Raw genomic sequence first — 23,059 nt, forward strand, 5'->3', positions numbered from 1 at the left:
AAACTACCGATATGAATGGCTGACATTAGTTGAGGTCCTACGCATTGTGAATCCTTGGAGAGAGATGTCAGTATTGTTATCTTTCTTATACAGAGGAGGCAGTGGAGGCAGAATGAGGTTCACACCCAGCAGCCCTCACTCAGAAGGCTTCTGCTTGGGTAGAGCTTGCATTGGCCAAACCTCATCCACTTGCCATTCATTCGGTCATTCAGTGACAAGGGTTTATGGTCACCTGTGGGAGTGTGTGTGTGGCAAGGATGGAAAATTTCCCTCTTGGTGTTTTCAATTTAGTGGAGGAGTAAAGCCTTGCAGCAAAATATGAAAGAGATCATTCAGACATTTAGGGACTCAAGTGAATGCAAAGGAGTTGGGGAAAGCTCCACTTAGGAGGTGACATTTGAATCAGGTTTTCAAGGCCAAGCAGGAATTTGCTTGGAGAAGGGGGCTGGAGGAGAAATGACCAGGCTGGGGGTGGCAGGAGCACAGGTATAGGCAGGGAAAGAAGAAAAGGGGCTTTTGGTTTGAGACCCTGCAAGGAGGCAGCATGGAGGAAGGGGCTGCAGGGAGCTTTGGGGTTGGGGAGAGAATGCAGCTGGAGGTGTCCCTGATGTCACTTGGGTATTATTAATGTCAATAATAAGCTTATATAGAATGACCTGCTCACTACAATAAACAGTCATAACTGTGGTGCTCTAATCAACATGACAGCATTGGAGACTCTACTCCAACTCACTTGGGTCTAGAGGTGATCAGTTTTTCCCTGGCCATAGCCCAAGGGCAGTCTCGCTCCTCTCTCCCTCCCCTGGCTCTTGTTCCTCTGTGTATGACTGTGTCCCTCCAGCCCATGACCCATCTCTCTGCCAGTGTTGGAGACCAGATCCCATGGAAGGGCACTCATGTCCACCCTGGGGTCCCTTGACTTGGGAGACACTACTAGTTGACAACAGATACCCTTCTCCCCTTCTTGCTTAATTTAAAAACAATTCTATTTCAGATGGCATTGTGTCAGTGAAAAGACCACATTTTCTAGACTAGTCTGCAACTAGGAGAGCCCAAGTGATCTAGTTCTATATGTGGAACCATTATGTGGAATTTTCAGTAGGCTCCATCATGGTGGGAAGGGATGGCGTTACACATTTTTCTGTCCTCCCTCACTTCCTCCTACTGTCAATATGGGAAACATGGACTTGCTGGTTGGAGTGCCAGCAGGCATCCTGGGCTGTGAAGTCACTTTGAAGATGAAAGCCAGGCTCCGGGATGGTGGATCAGGAAGACAGGGGCCCAATTTCCTAGTAATGCTTTGGGGCTGCACCCTCAGCCTGTGCTTCTTATGCCAGGCTACTTTTACATGAGAGAGAGAGAAAAAAAGCCCTGAATTAATGCATTGCTGTTTTTTTCCAGAAATGTGCAGCCCGACCTAATGACAGGTGATTTAGGGTGGGAAGCAGAGTAAGATGACAGAACTATAGGATCACATGAAGGGAAGGAATGGGTCCCCCAGGAAAGGGTGCAGTTTGTTGGACAGAACAATAGCATATCCACTACAAAGAGCTGCCATTTGCTGGGTGCTGAGGGCCTGGCCCTCTGGGAACCTCACCATCTGCATCATCTCACTTCATCCTCACCACAGTGGGGGCACAAGGACCCTCTTATGACCAGGGCTATTCTCAGTTTACACATGAGGAAACAAAGGCTCAGGACGGGTTCTTTCTCAAGGCCAGTGGGTTGGGAGCTACTTTCCACTCTGGGTCTGTTTGACTCAGGGACAAATCTTGAAGCCCCACAAGGGCACTGAGAAGCTGTGCAGATGTGAAAGCTGGAGTGGCCTGATGTGATCTGTGACTTTGTGTCATCACAAAAGTGAAAGAAGCAGTTCACAGAAGGGAGCGGAGTGTGCAGCTCAGAGGCAGGAAGAATAGGCAGACACTGTGATGATGACAGGCTGTGAAGAGGTGGGCGATGCCTGGGGTGGGAGGGACGGTGTTGGGCCCAGTGCTGACCTGAGAACCTCCTCGCAGGCCCTCAGTCAGGCTGGCCCCTGTTAGACATGAGATTTGACTCACCGGTTCCCATTAATAGCCACTATAGATGAATGCACTCTATCAATCCATGTCTGATTAAATTCAACAACTCACGAGCAGTCGTCAGGAAGTGTGCTGATTTTTTTTCAATATAGATAAAGTTTTTAATTACAAACTTTTCAGAGGGCAAACTCGGATTGCTTAGGGTGTATGTGCCCTTGTAGTGTTTTTGAAGGAGTCATTAGGGGCATGGAATAATTAAGTGAAAATTAAGAAGCTATTAAAGAATCACTCAGCTAAGAAACAAGATGGTGTATCAGATCAGGCTCCATCTGATCTCTTGGCAGTATACATTAGACCAAAGGGTTATTTAGGTGTCAAGGATTTTGTTTTGCCAGTTATCAAGTCTAAGAAACTTCCCAGTTACATCAAATCAAGCAAATAATGAAGGCTATCATCCACCTTTGCTTACAACAAAAAGAAACCACTTATAAGTTCTTCCTGTTAGCCAAAACTGAAGAATTTAAAGTGCCTTGGCTTTTAATAATAGTTTTACTTTATGGTTTTCTTGCTAGTATTTCAAACACATAGTCTGTCTTCACCAAACTAGAGATAGTTGATATCAAGAAAAATGTGTTTGCCCGGACTGAATGACGTCATTGCACACTCAGGGACCATGCACTCTTTAGCAGCACCCACCTAATTCCATGCTGTCCTGCCTTCTCCATTTGTAGGAAAACTGCAGTACTCAGAAGCTGGCTGGTGGAGCCCAGGCCTCTATCATTCAATTGCCATCACTGTACTTGGTGGGGCCTCAAAGGATGCTCCAGATCCCATTTTCCTGCTTCCCTTTTTGACAGCGTTGTCTATGGGTGCTGCACCCATTCCCTGCAGCCAAGTTCCTGTGCTTCACTCATGGAGGCTGCCAGAGCCATCTCCCTGGTCACCATGGCCTCCCATGCCAGGCCAGTGCATGCCAGGTCAGTGCATCCTACTCTGCTCCTGTCTGACTTGACCTCTCAGCAGTGCTGGCAGGTGGACCTCTCATGCCTTCTTGAAACCCTCACTCCTTGGCTTCAGAGCAGTGATTTTCTTGGTTTTCTTCCAACCTCACTGGCTGAGGGTGCTGGGTTCGCTTCTCATCTCTCTCCACATGCTCTCTCTCTCTCTCTCATCCAGGCTAGGTCTTTAATTCCATCTGTAGGACATTAACTCTTGAATCTGCCTCTAATATTGACTTTTCCCAAGAATTCTAAGCCTACTCAACATCTCCACATGGATATCTGATAGGCATGTTCAAATTAAGATGGCCAAAACCAAATCTGGGATTTCACCCCACCCATCTCTGTAAGTGGCACTCCTCAGTTACTCAAACCAGAAATTGAAGGGTTATGCTTGATTTATCTCTCTCCATCACTGCCCTCAAACCCAATCCATCTAACAACTCTATCTCCAAAACATTACTCAAACAGGTCCTCGTCTTTCTGTCTCTGCTACACTCATCAGACCCCAATGGGACCCACTGGACTCCCTTGTTTCCGCCTGGTCCTACACAAGGGCTCCACACTTAACAGTAAGAGTTATCCTCAGAGGCTGGGCATGGTGGCACACACCTGTAATTCCAGCACTTTGGGAGGCTGAGGCAGCTGGATTGCTTGAGCCCAGTTCAAGATCAGACTGGGCAACACAGTGAAACCATGTCTCTATAAAAACTACAAAAATTAGCCAGGCGTGGTGGTGTGTGTCTGTAATCCCAGCTACTTGGGAGGCTGAGGTGTGAGGATCGCTTGAGCCCAGGAGGTTGAGGCTGCAGTGAGCCATGATCACGCCACAGAACTCTAGCCTGCAACGGAGCGAGACCCTGTCAAAAAAAAAAAAAAAAAAAAAAAAAGGAAAAGAAAAAGTTGTCCTCAGAAAATTCAACTCAGATCATGTCACTCTCCTGTTTAAAAGCCTCCAGCGTCTCCTTGTCACACCTGGCACAAAATCCAAGCTGCTTCCTTGCCATCTTCTCCAGCCCCATCCTGTCTTCTCTTGCTGTTGCTTAGTAAGCAGCAGTCATCCTGGGGACTCTTTCCTGTTCCTTTTTGTCTTGGGATCTTGGCGACAGCTGTGCTCTTGTCCTGGAATGCTGCTGGCTGGCTCCTGGATATCATTCAGATCTCAGCTTAAATGGCATCTCTCCAGAGTGACCTTCCTAGATGACCTGCCCATCTCAAGTACTTCCCTCCTACCCTATGCTAATTTTTTACACTGTTCGTGTCACTAGCTTGTACTTTTCTCATGTACTTATTTTCCGTCTCACCCTCCTAGAATGTAAGCTTCATGAGGACAGGGATCTTTTGTGTCTTCTTCTTGCTGTGTCCCAGGACCTGAGTTGGAGCTTGGCATCTGGTGTGTATTCATTAAAGATTTGTTGAATGGTTGAGTTCCAAACTTACTGTCTTCTGCTCCATGTGTTCTGATATCTTCTTTATTATGGTCTGCTTTGTTGAGTAATGTGTTATGATCATCGAGATTTACTCATAGACAATGAGTTTCAAAAGATGATGCATATTTAGTGTATGATTCATTTATTTAAAATTCTAGACTTTTGACTGCGGCCTGTGACTCAAATACTGTATTGGTGGAAAAACTTTCAAATCATCAACCACATGTATTTGGATTTTACCAGCTCCATGGCACCTATGAAAAATAGCCAGTACTTAGAGATTGTTTTTATTATCATCCTAGACTTTTGTGGATATTAATTTTTAATTCTCATATAACCCTGTGAGTATGAAACTCTTATCCCCCTTTTGTAAATCGGCTGAATGTGTCAGTTCTCTAATGCTGTGTAACAAATTCCTGCAAATGGAGTGGCTTTAAAACAAGCCACATCTATGAGTTCACAGTTCTGTGGGTCAGAAGTCTGGGCAGACTCCACTGGGTTCTCTGCTCAGGGTTGTACAAACTAAAATCAAGATGTCAAAGGGGTTGTGTTCATGTCTGGAGGCTTTAGGGGAAAATTGACTTGCAAGCTCATCAGGGTTGTTGGTGGAATCCGGTTCCTTCTGGCTATAACTCTGAGGTCTCTGTTTTACTGCTGGCTGTTAGCTGGGGGTTGCTCTTAGTGCTTAAAGACCTCCTGAAATCCTGACACAGGACCCTTTCCTGCTTTGAGTCTCTGACTTCCTCTTCTGCTTTCAGCCAGAGAAAACGTTCTGCAATTTTTTTTTTTTTTTTTTTTTTTTTTTTTTTTGAGACACGGTCTCATTCTGTCACCCATACTGGAATGCAATGGCATGATCACAGCTCACTGCAGCCTCTCTGAGTAGCTCGGACTATAGGCATGCACCACCATGTCTGGCTAAATTTTTAATTTTTTTTTATAGGTAAGGTCTCACCATGTTGCCCTAGCTGGTCTTGAGATCCTAGATTCAAGTGATTCTCCCGCCTCAGCCTCCCAAAGAGTTGGGATTTCAGGTGTGAGCCACCACACCTGGCCAATGACTTACTTTTAAAGGGCTCACCTGACTGGGTCAGGCCCACTCATCTATTCTCCTTATTGTGTGGTCAATCAACGTGGACTTTATTGTACTTACAAAATCCCTTCACAGTATTACCTATTATTAGTGTGTGACTGAAAAAGCAGAGACAGGAATCTTGGGGAAGCATCTTTAGAATTCTGCCCACTGCACTGAGGTTCAGAGAAGTTAGGTGATTTATCCAAGGTCATACAACCAGCAGTGGAAGCCAGATTCAAATCAAGATATTCTGGCCCCCAGAGTCTGTGACCTTAAATAATACCCTACAGTGTGATGAGAATCCAGTGCTGCCTTGGAAATCGTGCTGGGCAGATTTTCTGACAATCTGATGTAGTCATGCAGGTGAGATACACTGGGCTACTTTGTTCATAAGGACTGGAACGATCCGTGGTGCCTTGTCTACTCACTCCCATCACCTCCGATGTAACTGAAGACAGACATGACCACAGAAGTCAGGACTCTGCTTTTCAATGGATTGAACCCACGGATGTTGCACCATTTTCCACGAGTCAGCAGCACCATTTCCAGGTTTTTGTTGCCCCCAGAACTTGGTTACCCCTCAAATCCTTTCATCATCAGCATGAGTGAAATCAATGTGACTCCCATTAACAAGAATATTATTATTGTGCACATGAGAATTAAGCCCAAAATGCAATCTGTGCTCACACAGGTTTGGTGATGGATGGATGCAGTGGTGTGCTGGCAGTGACTTGTTCTGGGTTTTGGAACTGATTTGCTCATCTCTGCCCAACTCACTTTCAGTGAGAGCATGCTGGTAGTTTGCAAGTGGCAATTGAGGGAGAATTTACACTAGAGAAATCAGCAAACACTACAAATTAGGGTTTGCTTTATTCATCTACATTTGGAGAAGTGATTGTTAAACATTTGCCAGCACACCTCTGGATGGATGGATGGTAGATGGAAGCAGTGAGAGCCAAGAGAGTTCAGGGATTCTAGCTTTCATAACCAGAAGCATGAACATTCTTGGAATGCTTAAGGGGGTGTGGAGGGAGGACCCCCAGCATCAGCCCAGGAGAATGAGTCTTGTGAGCTGGGAGATGAAGTCTCTAAAGAAGTGAGAAGGGAGGCGATTTGAGCTAGGAATCTTCACAAATAGCCCCAGGACAGAGGCAGAGGGGAGGAGAAAAAAGAACCATCAGGGCCAGGAAGATCAGTGGAAAACTGGAGGCCTCACAGAAAGCAAGTGGCTTGCTTGAGCAGAATGATGCCTCATGAGTTTCTTAAAAATGAAAAGGTAGGGGTAAGGGGTGTTTATCTGTCAATACTTCAACCCACTCTCAGCGCCCAAATAATAGGGTGGGTGCATCAAATCTTGGTAGCTATATATATATGAATACTTGTAGGGGTTGTTTAATTTAGGACCTTATAAAGACAATAAAATGGCTTATTGAGAATCACTAAACCAACACCCTGTAATGAAAATACTTTTTAGCTCATATAGATCGAGACACCAAACCTGACTATATAAATAGAGAGATATACCATGTTCATAGATTGGAAGACTTAACATAGTGAAGAAGTAGATTCTACCCAAATTCGTCGATAGGTTTACTGCAATTCCTTTCAAAATCCAAGGGGGGACATTTTGTAGATACAAATGAGCTGATACTAGAATTCATGTAGGAAAAAAAACAAGAATAGCCAAAATAATTTTGAAAAAAGAAGAATAAAGTTGGAGGAATCATACTACCTGATTTTAAGATTGACATATAGCTGTAGTAATCAAGATTGTGGTATTGGGAAAGGAATAGACTGGTAGATTAATGGGACAGAATTGAAAGTCCAAATATAAATACACATAACATGGTCAAGTGGTTATTTTTGTTTTTTTTTAGACAGAGTCTCACTCTGTTGCCCAGGCTGGAGTGCAGTGGCACGATCTTGGCTCACTGCAACCTCCCTCTTCCGAGTTCAAGCAATTCTCCTGCCTCTGCCTCCCGAGTAGCTGGGACTACAGGTGTGCACCACCACGCCTGGCTAATTTTTTCTATTTTAGTAGAGATGGGGTTTCACCATGTTGCCCAGGCTGGTCTCCAACTCCTGACTTCAGGTGATCTGCCTGCCTTGGCCTCCGAAAGTGCTAGGATTACAGGTGTGAGCCACCATGCCCAGCCAGTCAAGTGATTTTTTTACAAAGTCCCAAAAGCAATTCAATGGAGGAAAGATAGACTTTTTAACAAATGGTGTTTTATTGGATATCCTCAGTCAGAAAACTCCTCAATCTAAACCTCACATATTGTGAAAAATTAACTTAGAATTGATAATATGCCTAAATATAAAATGTAAAAGTCCAAAACTTTTAGAATAAAAAATCTTCATTACTAGGGTTAGGCAAATATTCCTTGAAAGACCTAAAGCACTACCCATAAAAGAAAGATAACTTCAATTGGATTTCATCAAAATATTTTATTCTGCATAAGATATTGTTAAAGAGGATGAAAAGACCAGATATAGACTGGGAGAAAATATTTGCATTTACATATTTGATCTACAAAGTTGTACCTAGAATGTATAAAGGTGGCTCTAAACTCAACAGTAAGAAAACAAAGAATCCGGTTAAAAAGTGGAGAAAAGAATGGGATAGACACTTTGCCAAAGATACACAGATGGCAAATGAGCACATGAAAAGATGTTCAGCAGCATTAGTCATTAGGGACATGCAAATTAAAGCTATGTGGAGATACCACGACTCACACGTTAGAGCAGCTAAACTAAAAATACTGACAGTACCAGCAGGGGAAAGGATGAGGATCAACTGGTCTCTCATGCATACATTGCTGGCGGAAATACAAAATGGATTGTATGGTCACTTCGGAGAAAGTTTGACAGTTTCTTATAAGGGTAAACATACAGTTACCATATCACCCAGCAGTAGTGCGTTAACTATTTACTTTAGACAAAAGAAAAACTTACATCCATACAAAAATGTGTACACAAATGTTTACAGCAGTTGTGTTTGTCATAGCCAACGTGGAAAACAAAACAAATTTCCCTCAACATGTGAATGGATAAACAACCTGTGGTGTATCCATACAATGGGATAGTTCTCAGAAATCAAAATAAATAAAATCCCACAACATTACCAAAGGGGACTTTAGTTTTGTCTGTAATGTTTTAAGATTTTTAGTAGACAGACTATTTTAATGTTCTATTTGTTTTGAATTTTTAAAATTGATGTTTCTTTTATTACAAAGTGTGAAAACTACGAGAGCACACCTCCCTGCCTGGTCAATGTCCTGTCATGTAGACAGACTCTCCTTCACCAAGCCCAAACCCTCTCCTTGAGCAGTAGGTTCTAGCCTTCTTCCTACTCCACCAAATTCCTTCTCACTCTCTCTTGCAACATCAATTTTTCTCTTTCTACTAAATTATTTCTATCAATAAGTACACAGATGGGCTGTTATTTTTCCCATCTTAACAAATAAGGAAATCTCTCTCGACCTCATTTCCCCCTGCAGCTATAGCCTTATTTCTAGAAAGCAGTGTCTGTTTTGTCTTCATTTTCTTTCCCCTTTCTCTCCTCACTCAATTCAGAGCTTCACCCTCATTTCCCCAATAATTCCTTTTTTTTTTTTCCCCAAATCCACAGATGCTCTTCTGTCTCCACCTTACATGGCCTTTCAGCAGTGATTATGCAGGTGATCAGTTTCTCCTCCCTAAAGCACCTTCTTCACTTGCCCTTGAAGGTCCTACACTCTCTAGGCTTCCCTCCCCTCACCAGCCCTTACTTCCCCACTCCCATCTTTGCTGGCTCCTCCTCACTCCCCGACCTCTTAAAGTTGCAGGGCCCCAGGGCTCAGTTCCTGCTTTCTTTTTCTACATTCATTTCTGTGGTGAACTCATGCAATTTCCTAACTTTACAGACTATATTACATCCAATTTAAGATGCCCTCAATTATAAGATGCATCATTAAGTTTAAGTTCCAGTAAGGAAGAAAGAAGCACTGCCAATGAAACTCTTTTCAAACTCTTTTATTTATTTATTTTTTTGATATGGTGTCTTGCTCTGTCGCCCAGGCCAGAGTGCAGTGACACAATCTCGGGTCACTGCGACCTCCACCTCCCAGGTTCAAGCAATTCTCCTGCTTCAGCCTCCCCAGTAGCTGGGATTACAGATACTCACCACCATGCCCTGCTAATATTTGTATTTTTAGTACAGACAGGGTTTCACCACGTTGGCCAGGCTGGTCTCGAACACCTGACCTCGTGATCCACTCACCTCGGCCTCCCAAAGTGCTGAGATTACAGGCGTGAGCCACTGAGCCCGGCTGCCAATCAAACTCGTATATCCTATCATCTCAATTTCAGATGTTTCTTTGTTCTCAGAGTCCCTCAACTGCTCTGGAGAGAGTGATCATGCTTCTCCTTCCCAGCACCCCTCTTGGGGAACAGGGTTCACACCCCTCCTTCTATCCTTTTTCTTCTAACTCTCTTCAGCACCCAGCCTGTGCAATCCTTATGTGAACTTGGGATGGTATCACCTGTTACTACACCTAGCTTTGCCACGTATGGTTGTACACATCACAACTTGTATGAATTTACTCCGTTAGGTTGTGCAGTATATAATCTGTACAACGATACATTGTTGCCTGACTTCACCCATTCTTCCAAGGCTTTTTATTTTTCTCTTTATAATACTGTCTTAGTTCATTTTTTGTTGCTATAACTGAACACCTGAGGCTGACTGGTTTATAAAGAAGAGAAATTTATTTTTTTAACAATTCTGGAGTCTCGGAAGTCCAAAGTTGAGGGGTTGCAACTGGTAAGGGGCTTCTTATTGGTGCGGACTCTCTGCAGAGTCCTGAGATGGCTCAGGGCAACACACGGTGAGAGGACCCACCAGAGACGGCCAAAGTGGCTTTCATATGAGACCCACTTTTGTGATAACCCATTAATCCATTAATGTATGAATGGGTCCATTCATGAGAGCAGAGCCCTCATGACCCAATCATCTCCCACAGGCCCCACCTCTCAATATTTCTGCATTGGGAACCAAGTTTCCAACACATGAGCTTTTGAGGAACACATTTAAACTACAGCAAATACCTTGTCCTGGACTTTTGAAACTTTAGAGCAAGAAGGAGACTCTTTAGTTCTGTGTATTCTTCCCTGTTATTTCTTCCCTGAGGCAATCGCTGTAGCCTTGGGCTTTTTGCTCCAGTTGGGCACCCCTGAGCTTACCACTGTGGCTAGAAAAAAATGTGCCCTAACTGACATAGGCCTGGGAGCCCATCTAGGAGCCATTCACAGTGGCGAGGGGTGGCCCTTGTTTGGCTTAACCGATGAGAACACTCCCTTGGCTATGAGGGTAGGGTCCATCTTAACCAAATGTCAAGATTGCTACCAATGGGGGAGGGATGGAATGAATGTGGGGGTACCCACTGGGTCTGCTCCACAGGGTCAAAGGCAGGGATGGTGTTACTGGGATGAAAGAGACTTGAGCTTGTGTTTAGGTCCACAGACAGGAAGCGATTAAAGATGTTGGAGGGAAAGAGCCTAAAGTTGGTTAGGAGCAAAATCCCAGAGAACAAATGAGGTGTATCGGGGAGGGTCTAGATTTGAAATGAAGGCATGAAACTTCTCCTGGATGGAGGATGATGAAGAGACTTGCTATGAAGGTATAAATGAAGGAAGGGATGTGAGGGCCTCTGACGGTCTTGTGTCCTCCAGGTAGGAGGAGCAGCCCAGCTGGAGATATTGGTAGTGTGGGCAGCTTCATGGTACTTTCTGGGAAGTGTCCAATGTGTAATTTTAATTGGCTCTTTTCATTAAATAGAATTGATATTGTTTGAAGAGATCGATCACTTGAAAATTAGGATTTTGATTCACTTCTCAAATGAAGAGAAAGTACCTTTGCCTCATGTATGTCTGCAGAATTTGGGAGAATACATCATGAGCTCAGGGAATGTGTGTGCGAAGATGTTTAAAAAGTCACTTGTGGGAATTTGCCTGGCTCGGTGGTTAGGAATGTGGACTCCGAAGCCAGGAGCTCTGGGCGCACATCCAGGCTCTGCAACCTTGGGCAGGCTCCTGAACTCCTCTGTTTCCTTGCTAAAAAATGGGCAAGATATCACTATTTTTGGTGTAGAGCTACCAGAAGGATCAGAAGACTTAATATCTGTGTGTGTTTTGGAGAGTTACTGGCACATATTAGATAGTTTTACTGCAAATCATCATTATTTATAATAATTCTATGACATGCTGGATTGTACATTGTCTTTATAAATGAAATTTATTTTGTTTTCCTAATTTCGTGAAACCTACATTTTTCCAGGGCTATTTTCTTTGGGGAAAGAGCATGCAGATGTTCAGTGTTTTCAATGTAGCGGTGTTTAAAATGTCATCATTGTTTCCTTTCTGGTGGGATATTCAGAGCCAGCTTAAAGAGAATCTACTCCAGAAAGTTCCATATTAGCAATTATGTGGGGGGTGGTGCTCATATGCCTTAATGAATGATTTATTTATTAGTATATTGGGAATGGCTTCCCCCTTCTCACACTAGCATCTTTTCCCCACTTTCCGGCCCATTTCCAAATGAGAAGGGCTGAAGTCAATCAGGATTTAAGATTTAACATTTCTGGGATTATCTTCGAATGAGACACTGCACTGGGGGGACACAGTTTTACTCATCCTCCATGGTGGCAGTCTAAATTGCTGCTTCGGGAGCAGGCCTGGCTGTGTCTAAGGCCTCAGAATGTTCCAGAAGGCTCCCGTAACAGTGCCACTGTGGAAGAAACCACTTCTAATGTGGCAGGAAGGTATGGCCCTGCTTGGAGCCCGTGTTTTCTAACTATTTCACGTTACTTTCTTTCATCCCTGGTGTTATTTTTTGAAATTAATTTTTATTTTTAGTTCTCCCAGGAATTAACGAGTTAACTTAATAAAAGTCTTCATAAAAGAAGGTAAAGTCTGGCTTTCCACATAGAGAACAAACATAACAACCCACATCTCTGCAGAGATCCTGGTCAATGCATTCTTCTAGTGGGGCTGCCACACCCCTGGGGCCTCGGACAAGCCTGTTGTGGACGACAGGGGCTGGGCTGAAGACTGTCTCTGGGGCTGTGCCTCCTCCCTGTTCTCCACTCTCCCCCTAAAGGAAATGCACTGCAATGAATTGCGCAATAAAGGCATTCCTAAATTCTGGAAAACCAGCAGGCTTTGAACTCTCCTGGGGGAAAGAACCATAAAAAACAAAACTGCAAGGAATGAGACTATTTGGCCAAATGGCCAATATGCTACAACTTTCATAGGGAACTCACCGCACTTGGTATTGCCTGATGGAAAAAATGCCCTGAATTTCCCGATAAAAGATCTGAGATGTGGCAAAGGAATAAGCATTTTTTCCCTAAGACAAATCTAGCTGTAAATGGAAACTGGGTCTCATGCCTCCGACAAAATATTATTTCCGTATTTACTCTAAACCTTTAGGAGTATCAGAATATAGCCTACATAACATCAGGTACAAAGCCACAAAAGGCTTCCAGGGCGCCATTGTTCATCCATGACCTTGACTATGTCACCCCCAGAAACCTTGAGTTGGGCAAATGCAATCACAGCAGCTTTGCTGGCTTCTTGAGCAGCTGCTAAGGATCACATGGATTCTGCTCACACCCAGTGCTTCTCATAATTTAAAAATGCTTGAAGCTGTGGGAGGCTGCCCGGCCCTCTGCATTATTCAAAAGAAAACCAGGAGGCAGCGACAATTCTTGATTCTTGCAGATAAACATTCTCCAACAACTATTAAGAGTTGGATTGCTCTACCTTCATTTAATTCCTTGTTGCTTTACTATTTGGATCTAGCATATTCTTGAAGTCTGAAAGATGGATAGAAAAGATGTAAGTCATGTAAACTGAAAAACAGGGCACCGACCCCCCAACAGACAGCTTTGAAGAGATGATGATTTTAGATCTTGTGAATTGTTGTGTCAGAGGAACATATGCAGAAGAAAACAGGCACCGCAATGGTTATTACCAGAACAAAGTAAACCTGAACACCTAAAAGAATAAGAAAATATCTCATCCTTCTCTCTACTCTGAACTGCCTTGAAAAGAGCAAGAATTTCATACATGAGCCTGTAGCACATTACAAAATCTTAGTATGTATTTGAAATTCAAATGCACACAAAGTTCATGCATTTTATTTTCCAGTTGTTCTCAAGACTCCTAAATAAAGCATTTCCCCTGTGTGGGCGACCCCTGGGTCCCATGTGGGGTCAGTGTTTGGGTCTCTCTGAGAGGATCAGGAAGGCTGCCCTTCCAGGAAGGGCTGCAGGGACCCTGGGAACCGGACCAGTCCAGCTCACAAGTATGAAGAGAATGTCGGGAGAGGAAGTGGTGGCTATGAGTCAGCATGAGTCATCTCGTTCCAATGAGAATGAAGGCTGAGGTGTGCGCCTTTTTTCTTTTTCCTTCTTAGTCGTGTGTACATCATTGGGAATGGAGGGAAATAAATGACTGGATGGTCGCCACTTTTTAAGTTTCAAATTGACATTCTAGGCAAGTGGTGCCTGAGCCCGTGCCTGTCTTCAGATGTTCACAGCACAGTTCCTGGGAAGGTGGAGCCACCAGCCTCTCCCTGGTGAGTATGTTTCTGTCATTTTTAGGGTCGCTTCTGCAGTTTGCCTTGGAGTCTGGGCTGTGGGAAATGCTGCTGCGTCCTGGCGGGGACACTGCGTTTCTTTCAGACTTTGAAGATATGTCGTTTTAGAAAAGTGGCTGCCTCTGCCCCCAGCCCTGTGGTTACTGTCCTGTAGTGTGACTGTCAGGGGGTGTTTCTCGGTCCTTCATTGCGAGAATGTAGATGCCGGTTGCACATTCTGTTGTCTTGGAAGAAACTGCAGTGCTTGGCTGGAAAATAAGCTGCTCGGGACTCTGAGAAGCCAGAGTGAAGCTCAGAGATGGAAGTGGGTATACTTGTGCTAACCCAGGGTTGCTGAGGTTGGGTGAGCTTCCGCTTCTCAGAGGTGGAGGAGAGGCAGCTCCTGAGCCATTTCTGGCCTCGTGGTCGGAGCTGCCCAATTTCGGTGCAAGAAATACCAGAGAGGCAGAACTTTGGCTGCCTTCTCTAAAAGCATATGAATGGTTGCTGGAGCTTATTTTGCGTCCTTTCCTTTTCCTTAACGTTGAAAGTCACAAACTGTAGTAAAATCAGGAAGAACATAAAAATGTTGGGGGCTAGCGCTGGGGGTGGGGGACTGGGGAGGACTGAAGAGGGGGGCACTCAGTCTTTGAGGCCTGACTTGATCTTGATAGGTATTTCTCAGGCTGTTATTATTCCGATGAAGCTTAGCTTTACTGTCAAGTAAAATACAGGAAACATTTTTTTAAATGTTGTTCTAGTTACTGTAAATGAAACGGTTAAAATGTCATAAATACCTTATGATAAACATTTTTTCAAATTTGCTTAAAAAGCAACACCTCAGTAGGCAGGGTATGACAGGGAGCTTTTTCAGTACAGTCATTTGAGTGTGTGGGCTTCCTGGGTTAATAATGAGTCAGCACCCAATTTCTAAAATTGGAGCAGCTAAGAGAATGTTCAATCTGCCCCTTAGCACAGCACGGTGGCCGGCTGGGCCCCCGTAGGAAGGCTTGGCTGGTGGATCTTTGGTTAAAATTGACTTAGGATGCCCCCATTGTGTAAGTGACCAGCTCCCAGCTTAGGTCCCAGCTCCTCTGGGCTACTGCTGAGAGACCCCCTCTGCTAAGGGATCTGTCTCTAAGGCAGGAGTTAACACATTTGGCTTCCAACCTTTGGCTAATGTTGACGATTTTTGAGGGAACAGGTTGAACATCGTTTCTGAAATGAAAAATCTAATGTTTATTAAGGCTAGGGCAGCTGAGGGCTGAGGCTGCATCTGGAGCCTTGAGATGTTCCGCTCGCACGTCACCTCACCAAGGGATTGGGCGGGAGAGTCGGTCACCGAGTGAACTTCAAAGTTGGCGCTCTGCATGTGACGTGTAGCGTGGGAAGATTAAGTCAGCTTAAAATGAGAGAACAAGATCCCAAGGAAGAAAACCTCCCCAGAACCTTACTCTTTTATAGATAAAAGAAGATACATATTGAGAAAATTAAAAAAATAAAATGAAATAGTTGGGCTGCAAACCAGCAGCTCTAGGACCAGATGCAGCCTTGGTGAAGGCATCCCCCACCAGATTCTGTTTGGCCTGCTCAGGATTGTTTTTTTTTTTGGTGTTGAGATAACTGTGGGTGGGGTCCACGCTCTCCGGATCTCAGGCGCTGCCACACCCTGATGCCACAAAGCTTGGAGAGTGCGATTACAGGGAGGTTCAGAAGCCAGGCTAAGGGCCTGCCAGCCTCGTGGGGCTGCCGTGTGGTCCCCATGGTTTAGCATCCGCCCAGCCCCCAGAACAGGGCCTGGATGGAGAAGGAGCTCCATCAACACTAACTCTGCTAGACTCTCTTATTAATTTGCCCTCTGAAGGCACTTGGGCTTGTGGTCCTTGAGTTAGCTCCACGCCTTTTTCAAGAAAGATCCTGCAGTTCCAGCGTGAGCAGTGGTTGTTTCCAAGGCTAACAATCCCGTGCCAACTAGGGGGCTCCACAAGTCAGGTGCCAGGCATTTCTAAGCCGGGAGAGCAGCCCCGCTTGTCTCTCTGGGTGAGTCCTCTCAGGGTGAGACCCTGTCTCCTTGTAAGCACTTGGAGACGTGCCACCTTCATGGAGACGGGAGCCAGTAAAAGGCAAACTGCCTTAGACAGCGCTTCCGTGCCGTGTGGACACCAACATTCACTCATCCTTGTTTCAGAGAAGGTGCCGGGTCCCAGACATGTGCTTATCACTGGGTCCCATGTCCTTCAATCCTTTAAAGGGTTTTGAGGTGGCTGATTTTTATCCCATACATTGATCATGTTTTTTCATGCAGAATTTGGGCAGTTGTCTGGACATTAGGAGTTGAGTCACCTCCTACCCATGAGAAACAAGCCTGTGGGGGGACTGACATTATCACTTCTGTCATCAAGAAATAAGGCCGTGGGCATCCTGAATATATAGCATGTATTAATCGAACTGCGAAAATGAAATGCAGCCAGTGATGACTGCTGGAAGTTGGCCAATGTCCTGTTGTCATGGTGCCCTCAGCCTAGGGACTGGCCTGTGGCTCACTGGACCTGTCTCCCACTTTCCACCTCTCATCAGCACCTGGACCTGGTGCACCTGGTCTACCTCATGTCCAGCATTTTCCACAGTACCTGACTGCTGTCCCTACCCCTTGTTGTTGTGTGGTGAACTCGTCCCTATATTGGCAAGTTACTTAATTCCTTGGTGTCCCGCCTTCCTCATTGTAAAATGTGAATAGTCATAGCACGAGTGTCATGAGTTCTTGTGAAGATTTTATGATTAGCACACAAGTTACAAGGAGACACGATAACTGTTACGTACATACTCATTCGTTCAGAAATATAACAGAAAGCTTAGTGTCTCCATCTGGGTCCCTCTGCCCTGTGGGAATCCATAAAGAATTGATTCGCATCCCCCGGAAGTGAGATCCCTCTTGCGTCATCAATTACATGGCATGTTCTGCATTTACAGGACATTGATTTATTAGGTAAATGGGGAATCCTCCTTGGTTCACTCCAGGAAAACCTGGAGTTCTAGATATCATCATCATCATCATCATCATGGTCATCGTCATTGACATCTCACAATAAGAACTCCCATTGTATTCAGCCCTAACTATATGGTAGCAACTTTACGGTATTCCCTTTACCCTCTCCCCACCCCAATATCCATCCTGGAAGATGGGAAGGATGATTGGTTTGTTGACTCACTCAAGGCGGTGGGACTCTCCAGCAGGCATCAGGCATAGCATCTGCTTCAAAGAACGTGTCGGCGGCAACAGGGGAGCCCCTTGCACTCACTCAGGCAGGAGAATCAGGAAAAGCAGCAGCTCTGCAGGGCTTTGTGTGTAATCCAACCAGACTGAAGCCACAGGCCAGGAAACTGAGGACGGTTGGCTTCAGACCTACCCTGGAGTGGAAGCAGCTGGATTCTGTCCTCATGCTTCCTGTCTAAAGCCAGCTAGAGTGAATTTCTAGTCATCTAGATTCGGGTTATTTGGAAATCATCGCAGTATCTGGAGATGACTCATATTGAAAAAAATTAAATAAGATACACTTAAAACTTAACCCAGGGTGAACATAACATGGCCTTTCCTTGTCAATTCTGAAGAAGATCTTTCAAGTTTGTGCAGTGCCTTAGAAGCCAGATGCTCTCTTCCATTCTGCCAGGGTCCTAAAGAAGTACTACTGTGTCCTTTTGATCACTCTGCCTTGATCACTCTGTCCCGTCACTCTGCTATTTCACCTGTCAGTGAAATACCTGGTATTGGCCTGTCAACATGAAGCACTGAATGCTTTACACGTCTCCATCCGGATTGTTTAGGCTTTGAATGCCGAGAAGTATCTGCACTTTGTTGGTCAATTGTAGTTGGTGCTAATTTGTGGGGAGTTTTTCCTGCAACTTCCCCTTGTGCCATAATCCAGAGGATCTCCCTCTGCCCCCAGTGCTGTAGGCTAGGCAGATATGGGCCTGGCTTAGGGCTGTCGGGCAAGGATTGGACTCTCTATAGGTTCTGGAGGGTTCTGGTTAGATCACAGAGCTCAGGCAAGGAAAAGACAATAATAGATCAGAAGGAAGTTGGGCCATCAGGAAGGATGAGTGGGCAGGATGCTTGGTGGTATGAGAGGATTCCTTCTGATTAAAAAAATAGAGGTTATTGCACTTTGTGTAATCAGAAAAGCTAAGGGTGACAGCAGATCTTATCCATTGTGGTTTTCCTGCTTATCTTTTGCTTTTAGGAGTGACTACCCTGCGAGTGAGGGCTTCTGCTACAGGGTCTTGTAGCTCTTCTCTTCATCCTGCCCTTTAAAAAATTTATCAGACTAGGCCGGGCACGGTGGCTCAAGCCTGTAATCCCAGCACTTTGGGAGGCCGAGGCGGGCGGATCACAAGGTCAGGAGATCGAGACCATCCTGGCTAACACCGTGAAACCCCGTCTCTACTAAAAAAATACGAAAAACCAGCCGGGCGAGGTGGCGGCGCCTGTAGTCCCGGCTACTCGGGAGGCTGAGGCAGGAGAATAGCGTGAACCCGGGGGGCGGAGCTTGCAGTGAGCCGAGATAGCGCCACTGCACTCCAGCCTGGGCGGCAGAGCAAGACTCCGTCTCAAAAAAAAAAAAAAAAAAAAAAAAAAAAAAATTTATCAGACTAAAAATCACAGGAATTTTAATGATGGCAGAAAATGTATTATTTTGGCTGTTCTCACTGGACAAATAACTTACAGAGCGTGAGACGGATGTGTAAATTTCTATCAGTTCAACTAGGTACAAGCGAAAATGTGTAAAATAGCAAGGGCTTCGAAAAGAGTCAGGCTTAATTTCTCTTGCACAGAAAAAGGATTCTGTTGCTCTTTCTGTCCCGTCCTCAAACAGGAAACAGGTTTTGTCTGGGACAAGGGTCAACAGGCAGCCTGTTCATCCATCTGCCTACTCTGCCATCCTTAGCACTCGCTTCCTTCTTCCAAGTTATCTTATGCTTCAAGAAGGCTGCTGGAGCTCCTGCCATCACTTCTGCATTCCAGACAGAAGGGAGGAAGGAAGTGGTGGGCAGAAGGCAAAGCCTCCTAGATGTCAGACTCCTCTGCAGACCTTTCCTTGAATTCCCAGCTAACACTTTCACCCTAGTCTTTTACTGGCCACCCTATCTGTGAAGCAGCTGGAGGAGAAAGATGGAGGAGTGAGGCAAGGCCCTGAGATGATGTAGAGCAAAGGGCACACAAGGGGGGACTCAAGTCCAAGGTGAAATGGCAGCAAGCACCGTCCCTCCAAAACCCACTGCCTCCTTATGAATCCCTTTGGCCTCGGTTATGCCAGTAGATAATGGGTATGTGACAGTTTCAGCTTCTCTGGCCTTTGATCAGGTTGAATTATGTGAATAGGCTCTGTGCCCTTGGAGATGAACCTGTTCTAAAAATTCTAAGCAACTCAGCCATTTGGCTCTTTGCTGGAAAGTAGCCTGATTTTTGAAGCCAAGTCTGGACAGTTTCCTTGCTGCACCTTGGGACTCAAAGAACATGGTCCTGACTCAGAAAGAGCTGGCTTTGAGGGAAGGGGTGAGTCATGAACCCAGACACAGCAGAGATTCCTGGTGCCAGTCTCCTGGGGGGAATTTATGATGGCCTTACATAATTGGGCTTATATATGTTTCACTAGAAAGACAAAAATAGGAGTGAATTGTCTGCCAATTCACTAACACCTCCTTGGGGTCTAAGAGCCAAGCTGATGGTTCAAAGCTGGGATCCTCTATGTATTAACAGTGTGGTCCTTAACCCCTCTTTGTCCCAATTCCACATCTGAACAATGGGGATGATAATGGTAGACTCTGCCATATATGGTTCTGAGGACTAAGTGAGGCCACATGTGCAAAGGATTCGGAACAGTGCCTGGCCCCAAGTCAGCCCTCAGTCAACATAGCAGTGTTTGGATTGTCCTTATTACTTTATTGGATGCATGATAAATACTGTTTAAATGCATGAATGAAAAGAAATCCTACTTGATTTTAATAGGAAAATCAAACAAGTGACTTCTGTCCCTTTGAATACCCTCCTCTAAGTTGTCCAAAGTCCTTGAAGTTACCATCTCCTTGGTACCCTTCCTGATGCCTCTGGTGCGGGCAATGTGGTTACTTCAACAAATAGACCCTGGTTACAAAGAAGCTAAGTGATCTGTCCCCAGGCCCACTCACAGGACAGAGTACTATACAATATCAATCTGGTTTTCTTCATAACTCTGTTGCAGAGACTTTAGTATGCATTCTCTTCTGCTTCCTCTGTTGTCAACCACAACCCCGTGTTGTTAGGGACAACAGTGTGCCTGGTTAAAAAATGGCATTTCCTAGTCTCCTTTACAGATATGGTGGCCAATGAAAGATGTAGGCTGAAAGGGTTAGCCGGAGGTTCTAGAAAAGCTCTCTAAAGGAGCCTGACATCTAGTAGGCTTAGCCTTTTGCACCTGAATTCCCTCCTTCCCCCTGTCTGGAATGCAGACGTGACGGCTGGAACTCCAGCAGCCTTCATGAAGCCATAACACAACATGGAGGAAGGAAACCAGTGCTAAGGACGGCAGAGCAGGCAGATGGTCACAGGTCTTTGAGTGACCAGTTATTTTGCCTGGATATTTGACTATTTTTGGAGCCGGATGCAGACGGAGGTGGGAAAATTATTCCTGCTGACATTCAATCTGTAGGAGTATTTGTCAGAGTGTCAGGGTCACCTCTGTGTGGAGCTGCCTTTCAGGTCTCTGGTATGGGGGCAGGGGTCATGGTCTTATGGTGACACCCAGGGACCCCAGTTACTTTGGTCTTTGCAGACTACTTTCTTATGAAAAAGCAGAATTGTGACTGCCCTGGCAGAAAGATAAATGTCATTCAGGCTGATTCATTATTATACATTCATTTTCATTTATTTGCGGTTTTCCTCTGATTTTAAAAGAAATCAAAATTAAAACACTTTTCAGGCCCCTAACAGTATCATGGGCCCCACGCACTGTGCCCAGTGTGCCTAACGGGCATGCAGGCCCCAGGAAGGCAGAGAGCAATCACAGAAGGACTTGCCCTGGCCAACATAGGCTGGTCTCTCTAAGGGCAGCTTCAGAATTTTGGATTACCCAGAGATGCATGGCGGGAAATGTGGACCTAACTCTTGCCTCTGAGGAAGGCAGGCAGGCTTGGTTTCATGCACTGTTGGTGAGCCCGACATCCTCAGTGCTCACTCAAGCTTTGGAAATGGCAAGCAGGATTTTCAGAACAGGATTATCTGTCCTGTCCCTGTTTTAATTTCAGCCTCCTTATTCCCCCTGTAATAATGTGCTACACTGCCTCAATATATTTGTTTAGTGGGTATGAATTCTAGTCTATAATGCTAAGGGATCAAATATGTGACATAACTTTACTCTAGAAATCTCTAAATTATGTGAAATCTGCTCCAAGCTCACCCTGCCCTACCTCACCCTTTCTACCTGGTTATTGGGAGATTAAAATTCTGTCATTATTGGGGATCCTTGCTTGTCACAATGCTCCAGATATCATCAAGCGATCTTGGGCTTAGGTGATGCCAGGAAACCTGGGCGGGAGTTCCATTGTCTGCGGTGACTGCTACCATTGCAACTTCGACACCTGGAGCCTCAGTGTGTGGGGAGCTCTGGGAGCTGCTCAAGGCCTGCTCCAGCTGGGGTGGTCCCCACACCTCTCTTGCTCTGTCCTCTAACCACAGGCTCTGCTGCTGGAAATGTGTCGCTGCTCTCCTGGCCACGGTGTGAGCTCCCGGTCTCAGCAAATGCACCCAGCAATGTCTGATGGGGCACCCTCTGTGGGCCTTGTCCTGCTTGCTGCTAGCTGCTGCTGGGCCTCCCCCAGCCTGGGCCTCCTGTCTCAGTCTGAAGGCCAAGAGACAGCAGTGACAGCAGAGGAGGCAGAAACAGAAAACTCTCTGAGGACCTGGGGAAGTCACAAGGTGGCTTCCCAAACTCTCTAGTGCAGCCCGGTCTGATAGAATCTCCTGCAAGGATGGGAAAGTTCTGTACCTGTGCTGGTCAATGCAGTGGCCACGAGCCACTTGTGGTTACTAAGCAACTGAAATGTGGCTACTGTGACTAGGAACCGGATTGAAAGTTTTATCTAATTTCAATTAATTTTCATTTAAATGCCCACAACTGCATGTGGCGTGTAGCTACCAGGTTGGACAGCACACATGAGGAACACAGACTCCTGATCTGGGAGCCTTGAAAGATGAGCTGTCACTCTGATGAGGTGGAGGGCCTGAATTGAGCCCTGCAGTGGCACTAGGCAGGTCTTCAGAGGGGTTGGTGACCCCTCCGAGGTGCGTAGCCCCTGGGCCAGGAGCAGTGGCTAGTCAGGTTGGGGTCCCTGGCCTCTGCCACGAGGGGCCACTAGTGGAAACCTCAATGTCTCCACCTCCAGTGGGCTCTCAGGCCTCACATGCCCATGCCAGGGTAGGGGACCTGTCGAGGAGGATGCCCTGGCACCCAGAGCACCTCTGCTGTTTGTCCTGACAGTTCCCTTGGGCTGGGGGCCCCAGGTGCAGGGCACGTGCAGCCAGACTGTCCAGCCTTGTGGTATTTGTGCATGAACTTTCCTGTGTGGGGATAGACAGCCTTATTCTTGTTTGTGTAAAGCCATTCCAGGAACTATTAATAGTTAGACTGGCATACATAAGCCTCAGTCTTGGTTCTTGTTAGTGTCCTACAAGTCTCCCAAACTTTACTCTTTTGGCTTTTTAAGGGAGAGGCATTACACTACGTTCAGGCACAATTGACAAGAAACATACAAGCTGTGAGGAGATGAGCAGACCCAGGGCCCCAGGCCTGAGCCTCTTTTCTCTCCCATGCTCCACCTGCTCAAGTTACCTTGAGCACAAATGATGTCCTTCTGTGTGTGGGATCACAGACTGAAACGCG

The 23,059-nt window shown here is 45.6% G+C and overlaps 2 long non-coding RNA genes across 2 annotated transcripts in view; one reads left to right on the forward strand and one right to left on the reverse strand.

The window, feature by feature from the left end:
* Window positions 1-13,691: 13,691 nt before the first annotated feature.
* LOC119622405 (uncharacterized) lies at window positions 13,692-17,484 on the reverse strand. The gene is made up of 2 exons (XR_005239033.2): window positions 17,357-17,484; window positions 13,692-14,863 (listed from the first exon to the last, which is right to left on the reverse strand). It is a non-coding gene; the product is annotated as an uncharacterized lncRNA (long non-coding RNA).
* Window positions 13,804-23,059, forward strand: part of LOC103241254 (uncharacterized) — a 65,383-nt gene continuing 56,127 nt past the window's right edge. The window contains exon 1 of the long non-coding RNA XR_500380.3: window positions 13,804-14,147. This is a non-coding gene — a long non-coding RNA (uncharacterized lncRNA). The remainder of the gene's footprint in view (window positions 14,148-23,059) is intronic.

The sequence above is a fragment of the Chlorocebus sabaeus genome, chromosome 14, assembly GCF_047675955.1.
Source record: "Chlorocebus sabaeus isolate Y175 chromosome 14, mChlSab1.0.hap1, whole genome shotgun sequence".
NCBI lineage: Eukaryota > Metazoa > Chordata > Mammalia > Primates > Cercopithecidae > Chlorocebus > Chlorocebus sabaeus.